This window comes from Leptonychotes weddellii, chromosome 8 (assembly GCF_054177405.1).
Source record: "Leptonychotes weddellii isolate Sample4059 chromosome 8, ASM5417740v2, whole genome shotgun sequence".
NCBI lineage: Eukaryota > Metazoa > Chordata > Mammalia > Carnivora > Phocidae > Leptonychotes > Leptonychotes weddellii.
In genome coordinates this window covers 84,708,945-84,728,804 of record NC_138376.1, presented here as the reverse complement: position 1 = coordinate 84,728,804, position 19,860 = coordinate 84,708,945, and the positions used below count along the sequence as shown (strand labels likewise).

The 19,860-nt window shown below is 36.7% G+C and overlaps 1 protein-coding gene and 1 pseudogene across 6 annotated transcripts in view; one reads left to right on the top strand and one right to left on the bottom strand.

Moving 5' to 3' along the window:
• Positions 1-19,860, top strand: part of REV3L (REV3 like, DNA directed polymerase zeta catalytic subunit) — a 182,132-nt gene that overhangs the window by 25,181 nt on the left and 137,091 nt on the right. The window lies entirely within an intron of this gene.
• LOC115941637 (U6 spliceosomal RNA) lies at positions 10,072-10,171 on the bottom strand (annotated as a pseudogene).

The window sequence follows — 19,860 nt, the reverse complement described above, 5'->3', positions numbered from 1 at the left end:
CGATCTCACAGCCCTGAGATCAGGACCTGAGCTGAAACCAAGAGTCAGTCGCTTAACTGAATGTGCCACCCAGGCGCCCTAAAGATTTTTTATTTTTAAGTAATATCTACATCCAACGTGGGGCTTGACCTCACAATCCTGAGATCAAGAGTCACATGCTCTACCGACTCAGCAAACCCAGCACTCCACAAAATAATTTCTTTGGGAGAATTTTAAAAGGTAGATTTGGGGACTTTGCACATAGAGTTTCTGGCAGAGAAAGTCTGGGATGCTTCTGATTCAGGTAGTCCTTAGAACATAATGAAAGAAATACTATTACAATGAAACCTATTTTGGACTGGTCAAGGTCTCTTTTAGAAGCAAATTATTCTCTTGGGGCGCCTGGGTGGCTCAGTCGGTTAAGCGTGTGCCTTCGGCTCAGATCATGATCCCAGGGTCCTGGGATCGAGTCCCACATCAGGCTCCCTGCTCAAGCAGTGGGGAGTCTGCTTCTCCCTCTACCCTTTCCCTCTGCTCGTGATCTCCCTCTCTCTCACTCAAATAAATAACAAATTATTCTCATTTTTGGAATCTAATAAAAATGGTATATTTCTTCTTATGACTCCATCATTTCTATCAGCTCCCTGTTCTTTCTTGTCAATGATTGCCACATCTCTTCTTTCCTACCTACTGCCATTTTCTGTCAGGCACTGAGAAATCCTGGGGAGTAACAGGTAGGATCATTCTTCTCTTCTTTTTCCTTAATCAGTTTTATTGAGATATAACTTACATACAACAAAATTGACCAATTTTAAGTATACAAATAGATGAATTTTGGCAAATGTATCAATCCTGTAACCACCATAACCACAATCATGATAATATAGAACACTTCTATTACCCTAAAAAGTTTCCTTGTGTCCCTTTCAATCAAACCTCCCTCCCCACCTCCAGCAACCACTGATCTGCTTTGTCACTATAATTACTATATAATTACAATATACAATATAATAACTATAGTTTTGCCTTTTCCAAAATTTCATGTAAATGGAATCATACAATATGTAGTCATTTGTGCCTTCATATTCTTGCATGTATGAGTAGTGTATTCCTTTATATTGCTAAGTCATATTCCATCATAGGGATATACCATTCACTAGGACCTGGACTTTCGGATTGTTTCTGTTTTGGACTATTATGAATAAAGCTGCTGTGAGCAGTCATGTACAAGTCTTTGTGTGAATGTATATTTTCATTTCTCTTACAGATACTTAGGGATAGGATTGCCGGGTCATATATTTAGTTTACTTCATAAGAAACCACCAAACGCTTTTCCAAAAGAGCTGTGCCATTTTGCATTACCTCCAACAGTGTATGGAAGTTCCAATTTCTCCGTAGTCTCAACATTTGGTTCCAGTTTAGTCTTTTTTAAATTGTATCCCCTCTAGTGGGAATGTAGTGATACCTTCTTGTTTTAATTTTTATTTCTAAGGACCAAGGTTACTGAACATCTTTTCATGTGCTTATGTGCCATTCACATATCTACTCTGGTGAAGTACCTATTTAATAATATTTTTCCTACAAAAAAAAGATTAAGTTTTCCTTCTGTCCAGCACCAGCACCCCCTTGGCCTTCCCACCTGCCCCAGATTCCATTCCTTGGCCCTGTTCTCTTTTTCTCTGTGTTCTTACGCTTAGAACTTTCCAAACTCTCAGCTCAGGCCCAGGCATTTCCTTATTGTTCATGTAGAACTATGAATCTCTATTATCGTATATGGGAATTCTTTGTGGTTCCATCCTTTCTACAGTGCTGCTTATAACCCATGTGGGATAAATTTAATGGTTTCTCTGGCTCTTTCTCTTGTGAGCTGACTAGAATAGTTTATAGTTAATACCTTATTCTCCTCTTGAGCACTCTTAAGATTTATGGAATGAATACTCCCCTGTCCCCCTTTTTAAACTTAGTCGTTCTACCCAGGAGATGCTATCTTAGCTTTCTTGGGTGTATTAGCTTCTACATAACACAGATTGGTTGGTTTTCTTTCCCAGCGAAAACAACATAAGCAACAGATTGAGCAGAGGCAGATATGAGAACCCAGCTTTCTCTTAGTAAGCCAGACAGTAGAGAGATTTACAAAAATGTAAAACAGTTTCTATCTTCGTACCATTTTTTTTCTTTTGAAAAACGAAATGTTATTCATGTTAACATGTAATAGGTTTAATATTTTTAATGAATGAAAATGTTAGTACTTTATATATTTCTCAGTTTTAATTTCTAATATGGTAAATTTTCATAGACATTACCCAGATAAGCAAAATTCTTTGGGGTCCTCCATAACTTTTAAGAGTGAAAAGTAGTCCTGAGACCAAAAGTTTTGAGAACTGCAATAGCCAGTGTTTATTAAGCACTTACTACATGCCAAAGTACTTTACATGTTTTAACTCATTTAATTCTCAAAACAGCCCTGTTACATAGGTACTACTATTATCTCCAGTTTACTAATGAGGAAACTAAGGCAGAGAGATATTAAGTAACCTCTCCAAGTTCAAATAGTAAATAGAGAAGCTGGGATTCAGACTTAGTCTGGTCCTTTTCAGAATTTCAGCCTCTTAACATTCTCCTTTCCAGTATACAGTTAATCATGAATTCCTATGATTTCTTCCTTTAAAATATTCTCAGTTCTCTCTTTTCTTACTATCACATCCTAATCCTGGTCCTTCTTTCTTAGAGGTAACCGCTTCTAGCCATGTTACTTGTCAGCCATTGTCAGATTTATAGCCAAATATACAGCTTTTCTCATTTCTTTCCTCCTCTCCATAATCTGTTATAGCTTACTCTTATGCACTACTTTAAGCCCATACTGTCTTTTCCTTTTTTTTTTTTTTGTAATTTTATATAGCACTTATCCTCCACCTTGAGGACTCAAATTACACATGTATGAGTCTGCTTAAAGTTGTTGCGTGTGGGTTACTAATGTTTTGATCATTTTTTTTCAGGTTTATTTTGTGCCTCATTTTGGGTAATTTCTATTGCTGCTCTCAAATTCTTAATCTTTAATTCTGGCATTTCTAATGTTCTATTAATTCCATCCATTGTATTTTTCATCTCAAACATTTATTTTTCATCTCTGGTAAGATGAAAATTTTGATTCAACTTCTTTTTATATTGTCCACATCTCTGCTTAACATGTCCAAGCATTCCTCCACTCTCTTCAACATACAGGTTATAAGAATTATCTTGATATCTTTGCTGATTCCAATATTTATCAGTTCTTGGCTTGTTTCTTTTGCTGCTTTTTCTCCTCATTATGGGCCATATTTTTCTATTTCTTTTCATGCCTAATAATTTTTTATCAGATGCCAGACATTAGGAATTTAACCTTGAGTTTGGGATATTTTGTATTTCTAGAAATATTCTTGAGTTTTATTCTGGGATACTTATTTGGAAATCGTTTGACACTTTCAATGCTATATTTATGCTTGTTCAGGTGGAACCAGAGCAAACTTTATCCAGGGTTCATTTTGCTCCATTACTGAGGCAATAACCTTATGATTATTCTGTCTGATGTCCTGTGAAGTATGAGATTTTTTTTTTCCTTTCTGGATGAAACAAATTATTCGTGCCACTGTCTGACCCCTGAAATTGTTCCCTCTGCTCCTTTTAGTTCTTCTCCTGCTTTGGGTGGATTCCTCACAAGCATGTGCTGATATTACTCAGTAAAGTCTTCAGGGGGCCTTCTGCAGATCTCCTGTCTCTCTGCAACTGTCTCCTCTGTGGTACTCTACCAGGCATATTACAGCAAGCTTGGACTCATACTTCCTCATCTCAGGGAGATTGCTGAGCTCCACCTGACTTCTTTCTCCCTCTGCTCCCTGGAAGCTCTCTCTAAGTAGGGAGATGTTCTAAGAGGGCTCACTTTGTTTCCCTTCTGTCAAGGATTACTCTCCTATACCAGCCATTGTCTTATGTCTGTTTCATGTGTTGTTGGTTTTTTTCTGGTTTTTTTGTTGTTGTTTTTCAGGCAGGAGGGTAAATCTGTTCCCTATTACTCCATGTAGACTGGAATCCCTGTCTATTAATTTTTTAAAAATTCAGCTCAAATATTAACTCCTCTCCAAAATGTTTCATAATCCATTTTCTAGGCAGGAATCATTTAACTGCAAAGAACAGAAGCCCTTTCAAAGAAGCTCTAATAAAAAGGAGATTTATTATTATAATACAGAGAAATTGCTCAGATCTTCACTGCATGGTACAAACAGGTCTGTCTTCTCTTCCATTCTCTTCTCCACACACCAGTCTTCTCTGCAGGGTTCTTTCCACCTGCCTTTGACTCTCACTTGCCATGGTATTAACTCTGGCTTTAACTCAACATGACCTTTCAGCTCCAGTCCTTATACTGTGTAATCAGATTATCTATTTATGTAAATGGCCTCAAGGAGCCAGAAAATTAGTATTAATCTTGGGTAAACAGAGTTCAATAGTGACATGACCATGATTAATATTACAATTACAGTTTTTTAAATGAAAAAAAAATTTAAAAATAAGTATTTTTTGTGAGAAATACCAACTTATAAATCTAACTAGGAAGTTAGTCTCAAAAAACATTCAGTAAACACTGTGTTTGTAACAAGATAGCTCAGACATTTTGCTTATGTTTTTAGATTAAATAATATGATTCATCTACATTTTCAGAGCATATATTATGTACCAGACATTGTCCAAGATGAGTGATACAAAGGAGCTTGTATTATAAAACCCAGAGAACCAAATTCAGCCCCACCACCTGTTTTTCTAAGAAAAGTTTTATTGGATCACAGCCCCTTCCATTCATTTCTGTATTATCAACAAGAGAGTCTATGGCCCACAAAACCTAAAAATTTTCTGTTTGTCCTATTAGGGAAAAAGTTGGCCAACCTGTGGTATTAGGTGATTGTAAATATTTTTTAATATCAGATGTTTGATTTCTTTTTGCAGTGTCAAGACCTTCTTTATCAGGTCTTAGACTTTGACCAGAATGAATATTTAGAAGTTAAATTATTTTCCCAAAGTCCTGACATTAGACACTGGAAGTTCTTGGTTTCTTTCTCTCTCCATCCCCCCCTTTTTTAAGAAGTTCTTGGTTTGATTCATGAAGACCATAGGATTGTTTTTTCTCAATTTCTGGTTGGATTTGAAATCTCTCATATGAGGGCATCTGGGTTTACTGGTAATTCAGAACACATGCGATATGGTATTTGGCAAGAGGTTAAAGGCCAAGTTGCAACCACCCACATAACAATCTTTTGCCAAACCATCAAGTGTTTTCTGTAATTTTAGCAATAAAAACAGATTTTTTTTTTCTCTCGTACTATATTAACACAAAAACTAATATGCTTTGAGATGGTTGGTATAGTTGAAAATTAACTTGTTTTCAAATATGAAAATTAACACAGAAACTCAGGGAATACTATCTAAGTGTATATGTGCTTGTGAGGTTAGTAATCAGTATATAGTTCCTTTGTGTTTATGGTTGTCATTAGTTAAGATAAAGAAGTCTTATACAGATTTGCATGAAGTTATTCACTCTTCAGGTCTCTGCTACTATAAAAATAGATCTGTTACTCATTTTTAATATGTGCCTCTTTAAAATGTCATAGCCACTAATCTCAGTATCAAATGCTGGATTCTCCTCCTGCTCCACAGTGGGAGATTCCCACTGAAGAGAATTTAAGAAAGAAAAAGTAAAGAGTCCCTTTGATTTGGGGAGTTTTTATAACTAGGTTAACCATTCATCCCAGTTTGCTTGGGATGTTCTGAATTTATACAAGCATAATTATTAATAGTGCCCCCCTTTATTCTGAAAAATTCCAGTTTAGATGACAGATTAAATGGTCGCCCTATTTATAATCATGTTGACCATTGAGCAGCTGGATCTGCTTTAAAATTTAGCATTTAACCAGCTTCTGCATTTATTCTGATTCTAAATTTCACAGGAGAGCTGGTGATTGATGACTGCAAGACAGCACAGTTGTTAAAGTGAAATTTAACTTGTAAACAGGCTTATCTGATAGTAGGAACCTAGATTATGTGTGTCTTTAAGGCTCAAAATAATTTGAATCCCTACTGTTAAAAATGAACTTACTGTGTAGTGTTTAGGGATTCCTCAATCTCTTTTCCAGTCTGCTTCTCTATGCTTTTCTTTTCTCATTTTTCTCTCTCTTTACCATGAACGCTATTTTTCCACCCCACTCATATACACTTGGATTTTCCTGAATATATCCTACACCACTTTTTCTAACTCCCATACCTTTCTTACATTATTCCTTCTATTTTATTTCTTGCTTTACCTTTTTCCTATCTATGCCTATTAAATTCCTGACTATCCTTTAAAGTCCAGTGGAAATATCACTTCTATGAAACCTTTTTTGCCACATCCCCTTTCTAATTCTCTTTTCTCTAGGTTCCCTAAGCATTTTGTTTCCATCTCTGTTATGTGTTATATGTAACTTGGTGCCCCAACCCTATCCCCAGCTAGAGATGGGGCAAGAGACTGTATTTAATTCATTTTAAAATCACATTACCAGGGTGGTCAGGTGGCTCAGTCGGTTAAGCGATTAAGTCTCTGCCTTCAGCTTGGGTCATCATCCCGGGGTCCTGGGGTCAAGCCCGTGAGTTGGGCTCCCTACCTATCAGGGAGTCTGCTTCTCCCTCTCCTTCTGTCCCTCCCCACCACTCATGCTCTCTCTAATAAATAAAATCTTTTTAAAAAATAAAATCACATTACCTATACAAAACCATTTATATACTAGGTATTCAGTAAAAATGTATGGTTGGTTGTTGGCTTATTCTCCTTATTTCTTTAGAACAACTAGGCCAGAAGAATTTTTTTTTTTTTTTAAAGATTTCATTCATTTATTTGAAAAGAGAGACACAGCGAGAGAGGGAACACAAGCAGGGGAAGTGGTAGAGGGAGAAGCAGGTTTCCCGCAGAGCAGGGAGCCTGATGCGGGCCTCAATCCCAGGACCCTGGGATCATGACCTGAGCCGAAGGCAGACGCTTAACGAATGAGCCACCCAGGCGCCCCTAGGCCAGAAAATATTTTTAAAAGATACTTTCTTTGTAAGCTTTGTAAGGGTAACTTTAATAATCCAGTTTCTAAGCTTATTTACTATCTTTGTCTTTATTTTACCTGCATTGTTGTTAACACTTTTTTTTCTTCAGATAGAAGTATGTTCTCATTGACACTTTAACTGGGACCAAAAGTTTCTATTTTTCCTTCCCTTCCTAAGGATTTTGCCATGTTCCAAGAGCTTCTTAGGTTCTTTTCCCATTGCCATCTTATCTTCAGTTAATTCTTGAAGATGATGAGATGATCAGTTGCCTCACCACCTACATTAGTTCTCTGGATTAATCATTGCCTTCCACAAATCTTTATTTTGGCCACTATATTTTTAAGGAAGAAGTAGAATGAAAAGTATTAAGGAGTTCAGGAAAGTATACCTTAAACATTAACCTACTTTGTACAATTTTTCTAATGGCACAAAAGAAAAATGAGCAGGTGACATTACAGCCCTGGCATTTCTTTTTCTTTCAAATAAGTCTGATTTCATTAGACTTGTGGTCAAGCTCTTTGGGCACGTTATCTTGCCCAAATTTTTATTTTGTTTGGATGAAAACAGAAATGCACAGGAATTTTCAAAACCTAAAACCAAAAGGTGAAGCCAAATGCTAAACAGCTGTCTTTGCCATAGCTGTTTGATATAGTGACTGGGAATTGGGAAGTTTTGTTATAGAATTGTATTCAGTGCTCTGATCGCATCTTAAACCTTTTGTTTTCTTCACTCCAAATAATTAGCATTTTATTTCACATAAATTATGAGCTAAGGATTGTGACTTGTAAATGAAATAGGATAAGTCAGTTGGTCTCATCTACCTTATTTGTGTTATAGACTAAGTTCTTGGGTCATCGTATATATGGTAGATTAAGTCTAAAGTTAGTCTGTTCTCACATTAGGAAAGTTAGGATAATCACCCCTAACTTGTAGGAGCATTTCAAATTAATGTAGCATCTACAGGTGCTTGGTACTTCAAGGTACGCTTTATATTTCACCATGTTCTTGTGAGATGGATGTTGTTTTGGAATACATGAGAACTCCAGAAACCTATTAGAGGGGAGCCTTATAGTGGGGCTTACATCAAATATAACAGATCCATAGATTTGTTCATACTTTTGAGGAAGAGATCTCAAATTCTCTGTTACTTCCTCTGTTACTTCATCTTCAGGAAGTTCATCTAGATTGGGCCAAAACACAGGGTATGTATGTATGGGGAGGTGGTGGGACAACGCAGCCTAATGGCAATCTCACCCTTGGTGTTCTGCATTTGGCCCTTCAGTCTATGGCAATGACTCAAGGTCACCTTGAAGGGTGCTGTCATAAACTTTCATCATGAGGGGTAAGTAGTAGCATTTCATAGTACAGAAAAATTATCCTTAGGTCAGAATTACTAAGTTAATTGTGGTTTGAGAAGGAGCTTAAAGATTATGGGTTGAAGAAAAACCATCTTTTATGTTATGTTTTAAAGAGAGAGAGATCGATATATTTTCTAAATAGGGAATTAGAATTGGATGATTTGACAGACTTGAGGAGAGACTCAAAAGGCTAAAAATTGCCTAGAAATGCTAGAATTAGGAGAGTACTCCTCTTGGTAGTTTTGTAAGTTTAATAAACTGAAGAAATTAATGAATGTATAAATTACTTTCATTGAAGGTTGATGATAAGGTAAATGTTTTAAGAGATATTTAAGAAATGCTAGGTAAACTTGAAATCAGCATTGGCAGAAGTAAGGATTAGGAAGGAGTATGGATTTATGGATTAAGGAAGAAATGGCACTGTTGTTAACTGTACAGATATTCTTAAAGATTTAAAAATATTTGCATTTGATTCAATAACCTTTTAATTTTGGATATTTTTCATTTCCTACTAAGAACTCATTGGGAAGCATCACAGTGGTGATTTTGAAAAATATTATTACATCTGTGATGTGATTATATGTAGGTAGTTCCTTATACATCACTAAATTTATATGATAAAAATATATCCCTGGAGTTTTTGTTATTTTTATTTTTTATTTTTTATTTTATTTTTTTTAAGATTTTATTTATTTATTTGAGAGAGAGAGAGAGAATGAGAGAGAGCACATGAGAGCGGGGAGGGTCAGAGGGAGAAGCAGACTCCCTGCCGAGCAGGGAGCCCGATGCGGGACTCGATCCAGGGACTCCAGGATCATGACCTGAGCCGAAGGCAGTCGCTTAACCAACTGAGCCACCCAGGCGCCCCTATTTTTTATTTTTTAAAGATTTGTTTTAGAGAGTGCTTATGAATGAGTGGAAGGGGCAGAGGAAAAGGGTGAGGGAGAGAATCTCAAGCAGACTCCCCGCTGAGCATGGAGCCCAGCTCGCTCTCGATGTCATGACCCTGAGATCATGACCTGAGCTGAAATCAAAGAGTCAGATGCTTAACCAACTGAGCCACCCAGGCACCCCAGTTGTTATTTTTAAAATTTGTTTGAGTGGTGCTTTGGTAAAATGAAAAGAATACCAAAATAAGAATCAAGGGTTTATAATACTTCTGGTTCTGAGGTCCTTGGAATTCTTCTCATCCAGTTAACTCTATGACTTTAGGTACTCTGAATCTCTTATCTCATATGTAAAATGGGTAAACAAACTGACATATCTATACAAGGAGTTACTATGGGACAACAAAAAGGAATGAACTACTGATACATGTGACATCCTGGATGAACATTAAAATCACAGTGCTGGGCAAAAGAATTCAGGCACAAAAAAATATGCCATTTTTATGAAGTGCTAGACAAAACTATTGTGAAAAATCAGAACAGTGATTGCCTCAGAGGAGGTGGGGATTGACTGAAAAGCAGCAAAAGGGAATTTTGGAGGTGATGAAAATGGGAAGTGTTCCATAACTTAATAAAGATACATTTGTCAAAATTAATAAAGTATAGTTAGTATTTGTGCATTTTATTATCTGGAAATTTTACCACTCCTCCTCTCTGTGCCCACCCCACTTCCCCAACCCCCCCCCCCGCCCTGGAAAAGAACAGTAAACAAATACTGCGTGCCATCCTTGTGCAAGGGCCATGCTAATCTCTGTATCATTCCAATTTTAGTATATGTGCTGCCGAAGCAAGCACTAAACAAGTATTGAATTTTAGTATATGTGCTTTTCTCAATGGTAGTGGGTAGGAGTTCTGAAAATACTTTTTATGTTTTTTAGGATTGTGCAAACGAGTAAATACATAAATGGAAGCCAGGTTTCTCACTGTTGGATAAAAGAGAACATGGACATAGGGACAATTAGAATGTCTCTAGGGTGTTGGGTTGGAATTGGAGGTATAAGTATAGTTTTTATTATATACAGAGAAGGATGGTTGGATAGAGAAATAAATATAGGGTGTGTGTATGTGTATAAATATGTAAATTTCCTGGTATGTGCTTAGAGGTTCTAGAAGTAATGATACCCCTGTAGCAATGAGCATAATTTGCATCCAGATCTTGATTTCTAAACAATATTCTCCACTAAAAGTAACCAAGACTCCCTTGAGAAAAGTACAAGATGAACCTGGAACATTTCTTGTTCCAGAAAATAAAAAGTATTCAAGGAATGATGGGAATACATCAAAAAGACATTGAATTCTGGTTTCCACTCAGACATGAAAGAAATTAGAAGTCGCCATTCTTGAGGTCCTTATAGTAGAAACAAAGCTGAACAAACTAAAAAGCAACAGTTCTTCTTAGATCCATCAGAGAACTGAGATCACAGAGTAAACCAGTGCCCCCAAAACTGGAGAGACAGGCAAATACAAAGAATCACAGCTTGCTGGGAGCATAAACTAATGAAGCCAGGAACTGGTAGGAAAACTTAACTGTAATTCATGACCTGCCGGAAGCTGAGTGTGAACTAGCTTGATAGTTAAAAACTCTTGGGGGTCTAGTTTTAAGAGGGCTCCCACGCTCTTGTGAGTTTGTCTTCCACAGGCTCCACCAGGTTCTCACAGTTAAGATTGGGAGGCAGGGGGATTTCCTCATGCTTCCAGCAGGAGGGGAATAGTAACCATTTTGAAATAATGCTCATAGCATTCTGTTCTCTCCCTGCCTAAAAGGGAAACTACCAGAGCCTAACCAACTTGGGGAAACCAACTTCCTCTCTAGCCTTGCTGTCTCATCTGTGGCGGCAGGGCGGGGGGGTGGGGGGGGTGGAGCCAAGAGGCACCTTCAAAAGCCATAGCCAGGGATACAGACCCACTGAAAGACCCAGACCTCATCATGGGATTATGGAATACTTCCCTCACATTTTACCACTGCATCAATAGGGCTCCTGTGGAATAATAGAGGATTACAGATGAAAGAACTGTGAGGTTTGCACTTTGTTAAAGGAGTTTCTAGGGAAACCCAAAGACAACAAGGAAATTAGAGGAAATTTTAGCTTTTGATACCCATAGCTACAGTAAATACAGCCTAACTTCTAGTCAGATATGGCAGAGATTTTGGAATTGTCAGACTGGGAATTTAAAATAACTATGATCAATATGCTAAGGGCTCTAATGGAAAAAGTGGACATGTAAGAACGGATGGGTAATGTAAGCAGAGATTGAAATTCTAAGAATCAAAAGAAAATAATAGAAATCAAAAGCACTGTAACAAGTAAAGAATGCCTTTTTTGGGCTCATCAGGAAAAGAGAGGAAGGAGCAAAAGAAATATTTGAAGTAATAATGGCTAAGAATTTTCCAAAATTAATGACAGACTCCAAACCACCAATCCAGGAAGCTCAGAGGACATCAAATATGACAAATACCAAATCTACACCTGGACCTATCATAGTCAAACTGCAGGAAACCAAAGACAAAGAGAAAATCTTGAAGGGAGCTAGAGGGGAAAAAAAACACCTTACTTATAAAGGAAGAAGGCTAGGAATTATGTTGGACTTCCCTTCACAAACCATACAAGCAAGAAGAGAGTAGAGTGAAATGTTTAGTGTTGAAAGAAAAAAAATCACCAACCTAGAATTCTGTATACATTGAAATTATCTTCCAAAAGTGAAGGAAAAATAAAAACCACCTCAGACAAATAAAAATTGAAGGAACCTGTTGCCAATAAGAACTGTTACTTTGCAAGAAATGTTAAAAATAAGTTCTTCAGAGAAAAAGAAAGTTAGTGAAGGAATAAATGAAGGTAAAATAAAACCTCTTATTTTCTATCTTTACTGGATATAATAGATAATTTCAAAATAATGTATTGAGTGATTATGGATAAATGAAATTTGATAGCAATGTTACAAGGGGTAGGAGAGAGGAATTTGGAATTTACTACCCATGAAGTGCAGTAAAATGTTATTTGACAGTGGATGTAGATTAAATGTATACAGCAAACTCTAAAGCAACCACTAAAAAAATTCAGTTTTTTCTTTTAATACTTTAAAGATGGTGCTCCACTGACTTCTGGTTTGCATTGTTTTTGATAGGTTTGGCAGTATGTTTTTGTCCATTACTTTGGAATTCTAATTTTCATGATTTATAACTGCTTTATTCAGGCCTCCATATAAGCAGTTTTATGCTTAGTAGAACTAAATGGCCATACCAGTCTGATACTATTGAGTAACTGAACATAGTCATAAGAAAACTTCCATTTAATTCATATACAAAAGTTGTACAACATTTTTGAAGCGGATGGTTTGAGGGGTGGGAGGTGGCTATGCTGCTTCTACATTTTGACAGCAAATATTAAGTGCATGTGGTAGGTCAGTTTTACTGTTACTAAGTTTATTGTCGGAAAGTTTTATTGTCTGAAAAATTTCTTACATTGACAGTTCTTAATCGTATGTTTTTGGTAATGATCACTTTAAGTAGAACATCTCTCTGTGATTTGACAACATATCTTAATGTGATTGAATGTTTAAAATACTATACTTAGTGCATCATTAAGTGGAAATAGAGATATATAAGTGGTTTTGGGGCTAATATTTATATTTCTCTCAATTTAGTCATAATTCTATAATGCAAATTCAGTAATTCATTTTAATGAATGCATTGTCTCTAATGGTATATTCAAAATTAGGTCTTCTCTTGGGGCGCCTGGGTGGCTTAGTTGTTAAGCATCTGCCTTCGGTTCAGGTCATGATCCCAGGGTCCTGGGATTAAGCCCCGCATCGGGCTCCCTGCTCGGTGGGAAGCCTGCTTCTCCCTCTCCCACTCCCCCTGCTTGTGTTCCTGTTCTCACTCTCTCTCTCTGTCAAATAAATAAATAAAGTCTTAAAAAAAAAAAATTAGGTCTTCTCATTAGAGACCTCCAAAATAAAACAATGAGTATGGATAGGCTAAAAAATTATGTAAGAGGTTTATTCAGGTACAATTTACAATTTGCCTATGCATCCATGTTGTAGAATGTATCAGTACTTCATTCCTTTTAATGGCTGAATAAGTATCCCATTGTATGGATATTCCACATTATATTTATTCATCAGTTGATGGGCATTTTAGTTATTACCACCTTTCGGCTATTATGAAAATGCTACTATAAGGTTCATGTACAAGTTTTTGTGTGGGTTTATATTTTCATTTATCTTGGGCATATAACTAGGAATAGAATTGCTGATCATATGATAACTTTTATTACTGAGTTGTAAGAGTTATTATAGATACAAGTTCCTTATCAAACATGATTTCTAAATAGTTTCTTTTATTCTGTGTTACCTTTTTACTTTCTTATAGATCGGTAAAATTTTAAGGTCTTTCAGTGTTCAGCTACCATAAAGAATGGTGGAACAGTTTACTAGATTTGCATTAATTTAATTACCTGTATCATTTTATTTTATTTATGTGTCTGAGGGAAAATTCAGGCATTTATATACAAATTTGACTGGAACTTTATCTTGATTAGCTATTAATACTGTTTTATATCACTGGAGGTGAATTTTCAGATAGCATTCAGATTGTTAATTTTACTTTAAGACCCTGAATTACTTACCTTTGAATTGAAATACCACATAGATTAACATGTGTGGCCATTCTGGTTGTAAAACATCTGAAACTAAATATTTGGTTTTTTGTTTTTAGACTCCAAACCCAACGTGGGGCTTGAACTCATGAACCTGAGACTGAGCCAGCCAGGTGCCCCAAAACAATATTTGTTTTACAAGCCAGGATTTTATTTTTAGCAAAGGTTAATAAATATTATTTTCATGACATTTAGTCTGAAAGGTATACATTTTCTTGGAGATTCTGGCTTGAAAACACTATTAGCAGTTTAATTTTTTAAGGCTAGCCTTTTTAGAAAAAATGTGATGGTATACCGTATTGTGTGAGCCTTTAAATAGTACCCAAACTGAGGTTCCCAATCACTGTGAAAGTCAAAGTAATTACTGGTTTCCTTTCTATAGTAATAATTGCAAACTAAATTACACATGAATTTTGGACATGTCTTTTCATCACATTCTTGACATATTAATCATAAGAATATTTGTATGTTATATTTTGCTGTGTTAGTTTATTGTTGTTTAATATGGAAAGTTGATCCTTAATTCAGTCCCTTTAGTACCCTTGCAAATAGGGGAAGATAGGAGGACATTATAAATATCTTTGTTAGCTTTTGAGAAGAAATTATAGGAAAAAAAAATAAAGGCAGTCAAATTTTCTATAAGACTCAGCTGAAAGACCTCTTAAGGAGTTAACCAATATGAAAAAGACATCCTGTCCTGTTGGTTTTCCAACAATAAATTCTCAATTCTCTGACATCAACTATGGGTGTTCTGTAATTCAACTCAGTTACGACACTACCTGAAATTAGTGCAGACCCCCACAGGATCTGATCCCTGATCAGTTCCACAAGATTGCCCCCACTTCAGATGCCAGCCACAAATGGATACCCAAGCTACCTGCACTTCTGCCTGGCCAATTACAAATTTGGGATTCTCATAAACCTCCCTACCCTCAGGTACAATAAATTGCTAGAACAACTTACAGAACTCAGAAAAACACTATATTTATACAGTTTATTATAAAGAATACAAATGAACAGCCGGATGAAAACAATAGTGCAAGGTTCAGAAGGTTCCTGAGCTCAGATGTCTCTGTGGAGTCCGGATGTACCACCAAACCAGGAAGCTTTCCCAAACCTCATTGTTCCAGAGTTTCTGTTGAAATTTCATTACAAAGGCATGATTGATTAAATCATTGGCCATTGGTGACTGAACTAAATCTTAAATTCTTCTCCCCTCTCTGGAGGTGAGGTGGCGGGTGGAGAGTGGGGTTGAGAATTCCAACCCTGTAATGATATGGTTGATTCCTCTGGCAACCAGCCCACTATTCGGAAGCTATCTAAAGATCCCATCAAGAGTACCTCATTAGTGGGGCACCTGGGTGGCTCAGTCGTTAAGTGTCTGCCTTCGGCTCAGGTCATGATCCCAGGGTCCTGGGATCGAGCCCCGCATTGTGCTCCCTGCTCTGCAGGAAGCCTGCTTCTCCCTCTCCCCCTCCCCCTGCTTGTGTTCCCTCTCTCGCTGTGTCTCCTCTGTCAAATAAATAAATAAAATCTTAAAAAAAAAAAAAAAAAGTACCTCATTAGTGTAAATTCAGTTATGATAGAAAGGGCTTCATATGAATAACAAAAGATACTCCTATGAGTCAGGAAATACCAAGAGTTTAGGAGCTCTATGCCGGGAATGAGACATAAAGACCAAATACGTATTATTATGCCACACATGCTTATCCAGCGTGGATGAAACACCCACTGTATTCTAGGCTCTCTGCTAGGCATTGAGAATAGGAAGAATAAGAAGACATGATGCATGTGAGTTCATGGAACTCACACTATAGGTATGGAGACAGAAACAGTGAAGTTCCATTTTACATGGGAATTAGGTTCTGAGGCAAAGGTATGAGGTCAAAACCTTTTTTAGAATTAGGCAGAATTTCCCGTGACAGTCTCTTAAATTGCATGAATTCTACCACACTATCTTTCAATAAGTCCAGCAGCTTAATTTTCCTTATTTACAGACACAGACACTAATCACTTTTCCTCAGCTGAGCTCTAGTTGAAATAGTTGGTCCGCAATTGGGGCCATGTTTTATGAAAAACTATGAACTGTATCTTTTAAACAGAATCACACTTAGTTGGCTCTTTCAATAGGAGATGCTTCTTCCACTTTAGAAGTACAAAGGAACTGAAACAAACTAAGGAATAACATTTATATACCCTATCTCATGGCACTAGGTCATAAATTTATTAACTGGGCACACTGGCACTGTTTAATTGCATTCTCATATTCATTCACTTGATCTTCTTTCTCTGTCTCTCTACCTGAGTCTCTTCCTATCCCCCCTGATTTATTCCTATCCAGTAAATAAAATGCACATATGATGTGATTCCACTGTATGTGAACAGTGTAAATCTACACATAATAGATTTATATAAGTTCTCTGAAGACATAAATGAAGAAACGAGTTGTGCACTTACTTTGTAGGTAAAGGAAGGTGTATATAGTTGAAATAGCAAGGGAGCTTGTCCTTGACGAGAATAGGAGTTACAGTATTTTCCATCTAAGTACTAATCATATTTTTTATTTTCTTCAAACAATACTTCACAACAGCCTTTCTCCTATTTCCTCAGTGATGATTCTTCTGGTAATAGAGTATGTTAATTAATTCAAGGAAATATATTGAGCATGTTTAAGACATGACTGAGGCAAAGGATTCTAGTCCTCAGTTTTTTGGGTTTTTGTTTTTTTTTTTTGGTTTATGATGCTTCTATAAGTTCTCATTTTGCATAGTACCCCAAATTGTACTGGTGAATGTAAAATGGGAAAATTGATCCTCCCTATTGAGTTGAGAGCTATAGGGCAAGATATAATGTGTCCTTTGACTACCTACCAGTTCTGGGTAGTTTTATATCTGCTATTTTGTTAATGTTTTCTCTGTGTCTTATGCTCTTTTGTTGTTTTATTCCTTTGTTATAGTCTTCTTTTATGCTAAATAGATATTTTCTTTTTTTTTTAATTTTATTTTATTATGTTATGTTAGTCACCATGCAATACATCACCAGTTTTCGATGCAGTGATCCACGATTCTTTGTTTTTGTACAAAATAGATATTTTCTAGGGGCGCCTGGGTGGCTCAGTTGGTTAGGTGACTGCCTTTGGCTCAGGTCATGATCCTGGAGTCCCGGGATCGAGTCCCGCATCGGACTCCCTGCTCGGCAGGGAGTCTGCTTCTCCCTCTGACCCTCCTCCCTCTCATGCTCTCTGTCTCTCATTCTGTCTCAAATAAATAAATAAAATCTTTAAAAAAAAAAAAATAGATATTTTCTAGTATACTATTTTAACTCCATTTTTCTTCCTTCCTCCTTTTCTTTCCTCCTCCCTCCCTTGCTCTCCCTCCCTACCTCTCCCTTTCTCTCTCTTTTAGTTATTTTCTTCACGGTTACTCTGGGTGTTACACTTAACATGTTAATTTAAGACAGTTGGATTAATCCCAGTTTAATTTTCATACAGGCATACCTCATTGTGCTTCACTTTGCTGTGCTTTGCAGATACTGTCTTTTTTACAAATTAAAGGTGTGTGGCAACCCTGCATCAAGCAATCTGTCAGCACCATTTTTCCAACAGCACTTGATCACTTAGTGTCTGTCTCACATTTTGGAGACTTGCATTATTTTGAACTTTTCATTATTATATTTGCTATGTTGACCTGGGATCAGTGATTATGACTTGCTGAAAGCTCAGATGATGGTTAGCATTTTTTAGCAAGAAAATATTTTTTAAGGTGCATACATCATTTTTTTAAACAATGCTATTGCACACCTACTAGACAATTATAGTGTGAACATTATAGTGTGAACATAACTTTTATATGCACTGGGAAACCAAAAAATTCATTTGACTCACTTTCTTGCAATATTTGTTTTATTGCAGTGGTCTGGGACTGAACCCACAATATCGGTACGCCTGTAGTACATAAAAACTTTGCTCCATTATAACATCGTTCATGCAAATTACATCATTACACATTATAAGCCCATCAACACAATTTTATAATTACTACTTTATGCACCTGTCTTAAATGATATGGGAGAAGGCATTATACATGTTTATTATCTTTTGTATTTACCTGTGTAGTTATCTTTACTGGTACTCTTTATTGCTTAGTGTGGTTTTAAGCTACTGTCTATTGTCCTTTCATTTTAGCCTGGAATGAGATTTCTTTTAGTATTTCTTATAGGTCAGCCCTGCTAGTGACAAATTCTCTCAATTTTCATTTAGCTGGGAACATCTTAATTTCTTCTTCCTTCCTATCTCACCCAGCTCTCCTTTGTTTTTGAAGGGTACTTTTGCTAGATACAGAATTCTTGGTTAACCATCTTTGTCTTTCATCACTTTGTGTCATCCTACTGGCCTCCATGGTTTCTAATAAGAGGTCAGCTCTTAACCTTATCGAGAAAATTTTGTACATGGTGAATTGCTTTTCTTTTGTCACTTTCAAGATTTTGTCTTTGGCAGTTTGGTTATGATACATCTTGGCATGGATCTCTTTTGAGTTTCTCTTACTTGTAATTTATTGATCTTGGATACACAGATTAATGTTTTCAATCAAATTTGGGAATTTTTTTGGCCATTCTTTTTTCAAATATTCTTTCCATCTCTTTTTCTGTCTCTTCTTCTGAAGCTCACATTATGTATATGTTGGTATTCTTGATGGAATCCCATAAATCTCTGAGCCTCTGTTATTTTTTTTTTATTTAAAGATTTTTTTTTTTTAATTTTTATTTATTTGAGACAGAGAGAATGAGAGAGAGAGAGCACATGAGAGGGGGGAGGGTCAGAGGCAGAAGCAGGCTCCCCGCCGAGCAGGGAGCCCGATGCGGGACTCGATCCAGGGACTCCAGGATCATGACCTGAGCCGAAGGCAGTCGCTTAACCAACTGAGCCACCCAGGCGCCCCTGAGCCTCTGTTATTTTTTTCCTCATTCTTTTTCTTTTTTGTTCCTCAGATTGGAGAATGTCAACTGGCCTGTCTTCAAGTTCATTGATACTTGTACCAGTTCGAATGTGCTCTTGATCCTCTTTAGTAAATTTTTCATTTCTGTTGCACTTTCAACACCAAAATTTCTATTTGATTTTTTTTAATAATTTCTGTCTATTCATTTATATTTCTGTTAGGTAAGACATGATTCTTCAGACATGACCTCCTTTTGTTCTTTGAAATTTTTTTAAAGATTTTATTTATTTTGGGGGGGAGGGGCAAAGGGAGAGGGAGAGAGAGAATCTCAAACAGACTCCTCACTGAGTGTAGAGCCCAATGCAGGGCCCAGTCTCACAACCCTGAGATCAGGACCTAAGCCGAAACCAAGTCAGCTGCTTAACCAACTGAGCCACTAGGCACCCTGTTCTTTGAAATATTTTTAATAGCTGGTTTAAAGTCTTTGTCTAGTAAGTTGAATGTCTGCGCTTCTTCAGAGACAGTTTTATTGACTCCTTTTTTCCATGCTTCTCTTTTTCTTTGTATGTCTTACCATTTTTTGTTGAAAACTAGACATTTTAAATAATTCGACAGTTAAGAAATCATATTCTTCCCTGTCCCCAAGATTTATTATTGCTCTGTTGTTGGTTATGTTGTTTGTTTCTTTAGTGACTTTCATGGATTAATTCTGTACAGTCTCTATTCTTTGAAGTCCCTGCTCAGCTAGCTTATTGGTCAGTTAATGATTGACCAGTGATTCCTTTAAATGCCTTGAGCTAATAGGTCTCCTTCCACCTTTTGTTGAGGGGCTCTGTATGTTCGTGTGTTGGTGCAGACCCTCAAGGTCAGCCATAGTGAAAGATTGGGGCCTTCT